Raw genomic sequence first — 10890 nt, forward strand, 5'->3', positions numbered from 1 at the left:
CGGCTCCAGGATGGCCGTGGCCCGGCCCGGCCTGGCCTGAGCAGGGCCTCTGCAGGGCCCGCTGGCCCCCACACGGGGCCCGCAGCCACCTGTGCCAGCACCGGAAACGAGAGAGAGACTCTGCCTCAGGGTTTCTATTCTTAAGTGTGTATCACAGATGTGGTCACAACTTTAAGTGGCTTAAAGAATTGTCCATATTCAAACTGGCCAGCTGATAGGTTCTGTCAGGTCACAGAGGAAGCTGTAAGCACCCCTTTGCCAGAATATCACGTCCGGGACTATGCTTGCTAACCCATGACACCCTTGCAAACATTCCTTTATTGATTATAAGTGATGCCAACATGATTCTCTAATTTATTAGTATTTGCATAAACTTATTACCTGCATTTTTTGAGAAACTGCTCCTAAGAAAAAGGTGTAAGGTAAAGGGAGCAAGTGGGCTTGATTAGCACAGTTCCCTGTGAAACTCCTACATATTAAGAATTTTGAACCTTGAAAGCTTTTTAAATTTCACAGATTGTCTCTAAGCCTACCTAAACCACCAAAAATGTAGAAAAAAAATTAGATAAAATGCTTGCCATCAGCTGCAAGCCTACAGCCCATTCTCCTCCCTCTAACAACTCATGATTAGATAATTAACTAAAAAAAGTTTCAGATTTGTTCCATATACAGAAGTTTGCTTTTTATCTGAGTTCAGAGCTACCTGAGAGCCATCCACTGCTATTCAAAATACAGTCATCAAGGTAACAGTTCATGAAAGCCAAACACATTTGCTTTGTTTGTTTTATCAGCAGTAAACAGTCCTACAGTTCTCGTGTTTGCAACTAGGATGTATCTGAAGTACTTTATATTCTTCAGGTACTCTCCACTTCTCCACTCTTCATGCATATGTAAAATTCATGAGCTCAGTATATGAAAGAGAATATATGAAAACATAATTTCCATTTAGTACAATTTTATGTGCAGATCTCCATATTGCAACTCCAGCAGCTGAGCAGTGAGCTATCAGGCAAAACCAGAAAAGTTCAAAGAAATACAAAGAGAAAATCAGAAGTCTCATATCATGTCATCTTTGTTTTACAGCATTGTAATTAAAGGTGTTCAATTCCAATTTTACTATCAGCTAAATAGTTCCCTTCCTTTTTCTTGGGTTGTTAAAAATATGAAGAAGTCCAAGTTAATAGTATTCAGAAATGCTTTCCCTTTGAAACAAGATCATCATAGTCAGACTGTTGGCTGAGGTGCTACATGATGGTTAAGACACTGTGTGTCCCTGATAAGCAGGGATAGTAATCAGGAGAGACGTTGGTGTCTGCCTAATCTTAGCCTCTCGCAGACCAGTTTCTGCAAGTTGCAATCACCTTCTGTCAGAAAATAAATGGTCAGAAAGATCCAGAATTCACATCTCATTTAGAAAAATATCTCTGTTGTGTAAAATTAACTATGGTTGAGCAAAAACATCAGGGAAACAGGTATTTGCTGAAGAAAGTAATTTCTTTCCAATAGAACCACAAAACATTATGGCAAAAGCCCTAAAAGACAGATGAAAACTCATTTAAACTGGAAAATAAACCTATATGTAAAAAAAAATTACTGGCAGAGCAGCAGAAACAAATAGCAACATTTATGCATTGTGCAGAACAACAGATTTTGAATACATGGTATATAAATGCCCATAACGGGGCTTAAGGCTTGTCAAGTGTGGCTGCTACATTATTGTCCATGAAGGCACCTTACTGAGCATCAACAAGGTTTGCACATGTCCAGCACCTACTGTTGCAAGTGGTGGTTTTACATCCCTTGAGAAGGCAGATTTACAAATCTGGGTCCTGTGAAGACAGGCAAGTGAGACATTGTATTAACTATGACAGATGTAACTATTCCTACTGTTTTGTTAACATAACAGAATCCATGCCCTTTTACCTCATTGAAACAAAACAGTCTACAAGCTGCTCTGGGCACTCCTGAACTGTGAAAAGCAGCAAGATTCAGGCATCTGCATCTGCAGTCAATACTGATAAACAGGACAAGGTGGAAGGGCAAACCTCATCACAAGTATACAGTACCACTTGTACTGAGACGGCACATACATTTTGAGATTTTTGACTTGTTGTACAAATAACTGCAACCATTACTTCATATTTTGAGTAAACAAATCTAGAATTCAGCCAGCCTGGAAGGGGCTGTCCAAAACATCTATCCATTCAGCCTTTCCCTCCTGGTTTGCACGCTGATCAGACAGATTCTAACTTAAGCAGCTGGGGAAAGAAATGTGATTGTCTGATATCCTTCGAGAACTAAAAATCTTGAGGCAGACTTCTTGTCCTTTTCCTTCAGCTGAACCTTTTCTTAGTCTAAGCTGTGTCACTGACCTGACAGGTACAATAAATAAGGTAATATTTAATATGAAACCAGTGTTCTAATATATTTTAGGATGCGCCTTTTAAAAATAAACCAAAATAATGTTGGAAAGTTAACAGTTTCTAAAAATCAAATACTAAAATACAGAAATCTGAGAAACAAGATGAACAAAATTTAGAAATTATACAAAGTGCTGTAATAGTAGATTATATGCTCATTCTGTGACCAGATCAAAACATTGGTTAACTCTGACACAGAAAAGAACCTGCCAGGAGATCTGCTCCAGCATGGGCCCCTCTCTCCATGGGTCTGCAGATCCCAGCACAGGCCTCCCATGGAGTCTCAGCCTCCTCTCAGGCATCCACCTGCTCCAGCATGGGGCTCCTCCATGGGCTGCAGGTGGATGTCTGCAACCTCATGAACCTCCATGGGCTGCAGGTGGATGTCTGCAACCTCATGAACCTCCATGGGCTGCAGGTGGATGTCTGCAACCTCATGAACCTCCATGGGCTGCAGGTGGATGTCTGCAACCTCATGAACCTCCATGGGCTGCAGGTGGATGTCTGCAACCTCATGAACCTCCATGGGCTGCAGGGCACAGCTGCCTCACCATGGACTGCACCAGGGCTGCAGGGGAATCTCAGCTCTGGTGCCTGGAGCACCTCCTGCCTCTCCTTCTCCACTGACCTTGGCATCTGCAGGGCTGTTCCTCTCACATATTCTCACTTTGGTCTTCTCTGGCTGCAATTACACCTGTGCAATACCTTTCCTTTTCCTTAAATATGTTATCACAGAAGCATTAGCACAATTTCTGATTGCCTCAGCCTTTCCCAGCAGGATGTCTGTCCTGGAGCCGGCTGGCACTGGCTGTGCCAGACATGGAGGAAGCTTCTTGCAGCAGCTTATGGAAGACACTCCTTTAGACCCTGCTACCAACACCTGGCCACACAAACCCACAAATACAGGAAACACAGATGAAAAGCTAGGTGTCCTGTCCCTACTACTTGCTGCTTCAAAGAGAAAATGAGCAGGTAAATCAACTATATACTTCAAATATCAGTACCCCAAGCACAGGTAACCCAGTGTGAAGACCAAAATTGACGAGCTTAAACCTAAGACGTGTGTCTAAGTCTCTGATTATTCTGGATGCTCTGGAGAAAGAGTCTGTTCTCCATGCATCAATAAATTTAAATATATTTTAAAAACGTCAGTATGTTCATATCCAATTAGCACAGTTTTACAAATATTTTCACTTTAGGCAAATTGCATTCTTACTGCTGGTGACTCAGGTGTCCTACACATATAGACTTTATTCTGGTAATAAAATCTAGCACACTGATGGTTCAAGTAAATATTTGCATGTCTCTGCAGAGCATGTTCTGTCCATTCTCCCCCAGTTAGATATCCATATGAATGCTGGGTACTGCACGCGGTTCAGGTATCCAGCTGCACAAATGTCCTTGCCAGAGACAGAAACAGAGAAGACAGGAGACAGCATTTACTCAGGCAGAAAAAGTGCTGCAGGGAAAAAATTTTCATGGGAATCCTATTTCACTCTCAAATTTGAGCTGTGGCTTAGTAAAATTTATTATTAGTTATAGATTCTTCATACTGAAGAGTCTTCCTCAACCATAATAACTTGCCTAGAGGAAGATCTGGGCCTCCATAATCATTTACTGCACCAAACCTCTCCAGTGACAGATAATTTTTGGCTTTCTGTTCCGGACAGATACACATTTCAAACATGAAATGGGAAAAAATGTCAAAAGAGAAAAATGACCCATGCTAAAATACCCTTGAAGACAAAGGTAAACCTGTGAATGTATTGCCACAATGGAGGCATTTCTCTATAAAAAGTGCATTTCTTTTTGGGATAAATTACAAGGTGTGCCAAGACCATTTATAGAATACCATGGTCTAGTGATCTCAGATTTCCTCCACAGGTTAGTCATTTTAACTGATTAAATGCTAAGCAACCATAAAATTACTTCAGTGGATAAACTGTTCGAGAGCTGAGGTTATTGCTCCATCAGCAGCTTTCCAACAGATCCACTGCTCTTGTGCAAAGCAGTCTTCTCTCCTGGCCAATACCTTCTGCCTCAGTTTTTTTGAAAACAGAAGCTTTTTCTTTGGCAGCTTGATCCTGCTCCACCACAGCAACACTCCACATTGCTCCTGGTGGGAATTTGCATAATTTTAAAGTTCTGATTGAGCTGCAAGAAAGTTTCTCCTCCAGCTGCAGCTATGTGGTATGCAACAAAATATGCATGGCAGGTGACAAATCCACATTTCTCAGGGTATGCAAAAAACGTACCCCAAAGACAAAAACTGTGAATAAAAAATGGTGGTTAGATTTGTACTGTCACTTCCAAATTTCTCTACACTAAAGTGAAGAGTGGCTGTTTATGCCCATTTAGGAACACTCTCATCCTGTCTGAATGTAGAAACTGGAGTGATCAGCTTAAGATAAAACTCATAATAAATAATTGGCTTAAATCATTTATGTAAAACATGTTACAAAACTAAAGAAAAAGAAACATTCATTCAAAAGCAAGTTCTTGCAGAACTGCACACAAGAATACATAGAAAGTATTCTGCAGCATCACAGGCTTACTAATATCTGCCATTTGTAAATGATAGCTATTTTAGATTACGACCACCAAAGACCTGCTAACAGCAAAATTTGCAGGCTGAATTATTTGTGTGTTAATTTCAATTACCTTCTTCCACATGAGACTTTTGTGATACCAGGAAAAATGTTCATTCTTAGAGAATGGGTAGGTAATTTGACAGGAATGACAGGATATAAAGAAATATCTTTTTTTTTTTGTCAGAAAGGTATTTAAATGAGCAGGAGGTTAGAGAACAGTAATTAATTGCTTAATTGTTTTGAAAAGACAAGCACTAAAAAGTATGACCTCTCATTGACCCTTTGCTGCAATGGTACATTAATTATTGCTGAATTGCAGTGGGTCTCCTGTGGGAACACAGGATATTCTCATTAATACCGGACAAGTTCACCATGGTCATGGCTTTTATAACAAATTCCTAATGCTAAATTAAAGGACTGTTTGGCTCTTGGTCTGGTATGTCCAGAAATCTTAATAGAATTTTTGTCTGTGAAATATTTCTTGCATTTAAAAATCAGTAGTTCTCATGGTCCAAGGAGCTGGCAGAATGTAATTAAAGAAACATACTGAAAAAGGCAAAATGGAGAACTTAGACTGGAAGAGGTTTTTTATCTGTGTGCTAGTTTGAAAACAAACTAGTGGGAGACACCAAGTCAGAATAACAATTTAATAGGGAAATAAAAAGAGGGGGAAAGAAAAAAGAAAACAATAAAAGCGGATAACACTGGGTTAAACTGACAGAGTTAGGATACAACCTGGCACCCTGTTAGTCAGGGTGGTGGTGGCAGTCTGGTAGAATGGTGGCTGCAGTCCTCCCAAAGTGGTGATCCTGTAGAAACAAAGGGTCTGCTCCTCCTCAGAAGGTCCAGTGGTAGCTGTGTAGCTCCTGTCCTCTGGAAATCCAGTGGAAAGGCGTTACCTCTGCTGGTCAGAGTCCCAGATTATATCCACGATGGGATGCTTGGTTCCTCCCTCTGGGTGGAGCATCTCACAATGGGGTAATGAGTCATGAGGCAAAGTGTTGATTAGGCTCATTAACAGAAGATAGTCCGGAGGGAGTTATCTCTGAGTCATGCTGCAGGACAATGATGGGCAATTAACAGAAAGATAGTCTGGGGGGAGGAGGCAAGGAAAACACTGCCCCACCTGGTTTCAACGGCTCCTGAGGATGGTAATAGAATACACTGCAACCCAGGACAATCTGCCAGTTATTTTTCTTCTAAGTTTTCACAACAGCTTTTGCAAAGTTCAGTTCTTTAGTCCACGAAAGTCAAGGAACAAGTCTTGAACTCATGAATAAAAAAGATCCTGATCGAAATCACACTGCATTGATTCAACCTGAAGGTAATGGTGCTGAGAAGTAAAACGTGGCAATGTGAGATGCAAAGAGATCACACACACAGAATCACCAGGCTGGAAGAGACCTTCAAGATCACTGAGTCCAACCCTAACACCACCTCAACTAAACCATGGCACTGACTGCCACATCCAGTCTTTTTTTAAACACATCCGGGGATGGTGACTCCACCACCTCCCTGAGCAGACAATTCCAGAACTTTATCACTTTCAGTAAAAAACTTTTTCCTAACATCCAACCTAAATTTCCCTTGGTGCAGCTTGAGACTGTGTCCTCGTGTTCTGTCAGTTGTTGCCTGGAAAAAGACACCAACCCCACCTGACTACAACCACCTTTCAGGCAGTTGTAGAGAGTGATAAGGTCACCTCTGAGTCTTCTTTTCTCCAGGCTAAACAACCACAGTTTAGAGACGATGTGACAAAGAATATGTGTCCATTCCTGCAGTTGACTCATCTGGGGTTTTTTTCTGGTTTTATCCTTCAAACTTTACTCTGTTCTTTCTGCTCTAAATCAGCCACATCAGACTTTCCAGACTGTCAGAACAAAGAGGTTGTTCTGTTAAGGAGCTGGGAAAACAAGGCGTCTACATATAATGTGAAGTTCCTGCTCATTCCCACATGTTCTCTGCAAACATGAGGCCTAATGTTTCCATCCTAATGTAGCAATAAGGATAATCTCTCTCATTAGAGAATAATCATCCAGCTGGAAGAAGAGATTTTGGGCTGTACTGTTAAAGCACAGAGGACCCAGTACTCACCTCTAAATATGATAACAATTGGTCTGGTGCTTCCAGATGTCACCCACAACAGAGCAGGCAGCCTTCACAAGGGCTAAAAACAGTAAAAATTGTAGTCTCAAGTCTGCAACTCCCTTCATGGCATTTAGTCAGGGACTTGTTTCACAAGCAGATGCTCAGCAGGATAAGTTTGGATGGGCTGCTCTACAGAGCTAGCTAAAAGGAAGAAAAAAAATCACAAGAGTAACCACAGCATCTTCTGAACTCCTGAAACAATTGCACACTTTAAGTTTGCATTTCTCATACCTTACAAATGTCTTCAGAGAATATGTGTTCCATCTGTATTTTTATCTTGAAAAGCTTTCAAATGCTTTCCTTACAGCATGAATTTTTTTCCCCAGCTAGCAGTGCCTCACTGCAAAGTCATGTCAAAGTGGACAACTCCTCAGAGAGCAGATCATCCCCATAGAGACAATGAACCTGTTTTTGTGAAACCTCCTTTTGAAGCATACACAGTCATTCTGTTTGATAAACACCTACTTCTCTTCCCCAAGGCATAGCACAGAAGCCAGAATGAGTAGCCCATCTAAACAGTCTTCAAGTGTTAACCAATTTTACATGAATGAAAAGTTAATGAATAATTAATTACATGTCTTGACACAGTAATGAAGAAGCATTTGGACTGAGATTCCAGCCTATTGCAACGAGAACAGCAGAAGGTAACTCATGATCTCTGTGAGCAGCTAAGCCCTTGATTGGGCTTCTTTTTACTGCAGAGCAGCTGTGGCACAAGAGGAGGTTGGCAGAGGCTCCTGGGACAGAGTAACAAGGCTCTGCAGCAATGAGGCTGCCAGCCCACATTCTTCCAGACAGCTGACCTCTCTCTTGTCTGCAAAATATTCACAAATTCTCTATTTCTGTAAGCAGAGAACCAATTTTTAAATCACATCATAAGGCTCTAATTTAGAAGTGACATAACCTGAATCCCACTTCAACTGTGACTCAACCAAAATTTTCCTGAATATGCCACATGTATGTAAATGAACCACAGGTATAAGGGCAGATTCTTTTTAATTCTCTCCAGAATGAAAGAAACTGGCCCTTATCCATGCCTGTTCCCACACATGGTCTAATTTTCTTCTAGATAAATGCCTACTAAAAAGCAGTAGATGTCAGTTTAACATTTTTGGTAGATGTCAGTTTAACATCCTGCCTTCCTTTCGTTTCCAGAGAAGAGAAATTTAGCTCCATAGGTTTTTGCACAAATCCTTTCTGTGACTGAGAGATCTATAGCAGTCACTGACATCAATAATTTCTTGGGTACAACCAATATAATGCATCAAGGTTATATAGTCGGTGTCCAAACTTTAATCCTTGAGGGTCCAAAAGTTCATGATTTAACCAGAAAGTCTGTCACACAAATACTTGCCTATCACTTCAGTTCAGTCTCAAGTAATCCCTAGCTATTTCTGGCATTACTTCACCCTCATTGATATTCCCTTGTTCTTTGTCTGCTACTTTTCTCATTTTCCTTTTTTTTTTCTTCAGAGTAGCTATTGCAAACCCAAGCAGAGCTGCCTCCACTGCCATAAAAAGCCCTTCTTGTTTCTAGTGCAAAACCTCAGGGAACTATGTAAATTTTTTATTATTATTTCCATTTCTGTATTATGAATGTAGGATAACAGTAACCTTCAGTGACAAGTAGAAAGTCTTTTTGTAGGAGAAAATTTTGGAGTGGATGATCAAAAATACTCATTTAAGTTTTATTTCAGCTTTCTAAATATAGGCGTGCAACTTCTTTCAAGATGTCCTCAACATATTCAAAAAATAATTTATATATATAAACAATTTATATTTTTATATATATATATACAATTTTTATATAGATATAAAAATATATTTGTATTTTTATATCTATATAAAAACATTCTCAGCCCTTAGCATGTTAAACGGAAAACCCTTCATGGGAAAAGAAAGCATGGGAGAGCAGAACCTGTTTAGTCAGAGCCTTCTTAAATTGGGAGAGCAAGCCTGGCCCTGGAAGAGACATAGATGTAGTAGAACAACACAGCTTGAGAAATGGTGGCATGCGACTTCTCCCAGGTCCAGTCAGACTTTTGGCAACCTGTAATGAGGACTTTGAGCAGCAGTTATCCCCTGGCTTGTGCTATTCTTGTGTCTGTATCAACGATTTATTAGAGTCACCAACAAGGAATATATGCACATTTTACCCATTTTCTTTCAGCTTTAAGTGCCATATGTTCCCCAAATAATTAAATTGTTATAGTTAAATGAAGGCATCTAGACATAGCACTGGCTAGCTGTACACAGAGGTCTCAGCACTGGCTTTGAGGATGATTAGGCCATGAAATTCTTCTCAAGGAGGATAGCTTGTGAGATGAGACCTTGCTTTGTGCTTTAGGAGATTCATTACTGGAAGTACGGACTGGATTTAGGCTAAAGATTAAGCTGGGTTACAGTGACGAGATATCATCCCCCAGATAACCATGTCTGCAGCTACTGGTTTATGAAAAAAGTTTCACTAAAATGAAATCTTCTCCCTTTTAACCGTGTAGAAGCAGTCATTATGGTTACTGCTCTTATCACATGGAGCACCTTACCTTTGATGAATATGTCTACCCACAGACTTTTCTAGTGTTAATAAACCAGACCAACAAATTCTGTCTGGCCAGCAAGCTGTAGGCGGTCATGGCTGTGCAATGGCTCCTGTCCTGCTTACCTGGTGCTCTCACTTTGACCTAATGGTGCTGCTTTGAGCACACATCAGACCTTAGCGTGGGCTGCGTTAGTCAAAATCAGGGCAAAACCTGAGCTGAGTGAACATGTGTCTAACCTGGAATTACTGTTTACTTGTTTCTCAGATTCAGCCAAAATGTGCTTCCTAATGGTCAGCACAGCAGTGCATTTTACATACCTAGTGCACAGTGCTGAATATCTTGCATCAGTTTTATCCTAGCAGCACCACCATATATAACTACATAGCACAGTCATTATTGGAATGCAGAAGTATTATCATTTCCCAAACTGACTTTCTTCCAGACATTCAAATGAAAGATACAGTTTTGCAGGTTTTTACTAGCTGACTGCTTGCTTAATCTTTCCATTTCAAGCGTTTATCCAGAGACACCCATTTGTTACCTCACCTTTAAACATCTTCACAGCTCTCAACGTTAGCCTGCTTCTGCTTCTCCAACAACAAATACTTCTTCATACATTACAAATGCTCTGCAGTAGATGTCACTTTGAGATTGATACTCTTCGGCCATGGCTAGGAGATATCTAGAAAATATCCAGGTATTTCCAGACATAAAATGAGCCTCATTCTCTGCAATCACAAATGTTTCCTTATAATTTTGTCACAAGCAAAATCTTCCTCCTGCTGTTTTAGGTGAATTTATTGTTAATTTTTTTATTAATATATGCAGTTTTAGTTTATTCATCTTTATATATGGCAGTCAGTTTTATAGATAATCCCCCTTTCAATCAGGATCAAGATCTAAATTTCGTACTAAAGCAATTCAGAGTGAATATATGACCTGTCCCAGTAAATAACCAAGATGCAGCCCTGCTGACTTTAATTGTAGTCAAAATGCCAGGGCATGAGGAGGATTCTGCAAAAGAAACTTCTGAGTCTTTATTTTTTTCCTCCCTAAATAAACCCAGTACATCCCCAGATATAAGAGCTTGTTGGAGCAAGGCAAAACTGAGAAGGGTCTCCTAAATAATACTAAGTCTATCAAGCTTGAGTTTTGCATCACTTCTGCTGTAGACTGTTGGGGTCCCTC

General features: G+C 40.3%; 1 long non-coding RNA gene across 1 annotated transcript; it reads right to left on the minus strand.

Annotated features, from left to right (window-relative positions):
• Window positions 1-237: 237 nt before the first annotated feature.
• LOC125320563 lies at window positions 238-10428 on the minus strand. The gene is made up of 3 exons (XR_007201184.1): window positions 10249-10428; window positions 7106-7300; window positions 238-1829 (listed from the first exon to the last, which is right to left on the minus strand). It is a non-coding gene; the product is annotated as an uncharacterized LOC125320563 (long non-coding RNA).
• Between the last annotated feature and the right edge of the window lie 462 nt (window positions 10429-10890).

Source organism: Corvus hawaiiensis, chromosome Z (assembly GCF_020740725.1).
Source record: "Corvus hawaiiensis isolate bCorHaw1 chromosome Z, bCorHaw1.pri.cur, whole genome shotgun sequence".
NCBI classification, from domain to species: Eukaryota; Metazoa; Chordata; class Aves; order Passeriformes; family Corvidae; genus Corvus; species Corvus hawaiiensis.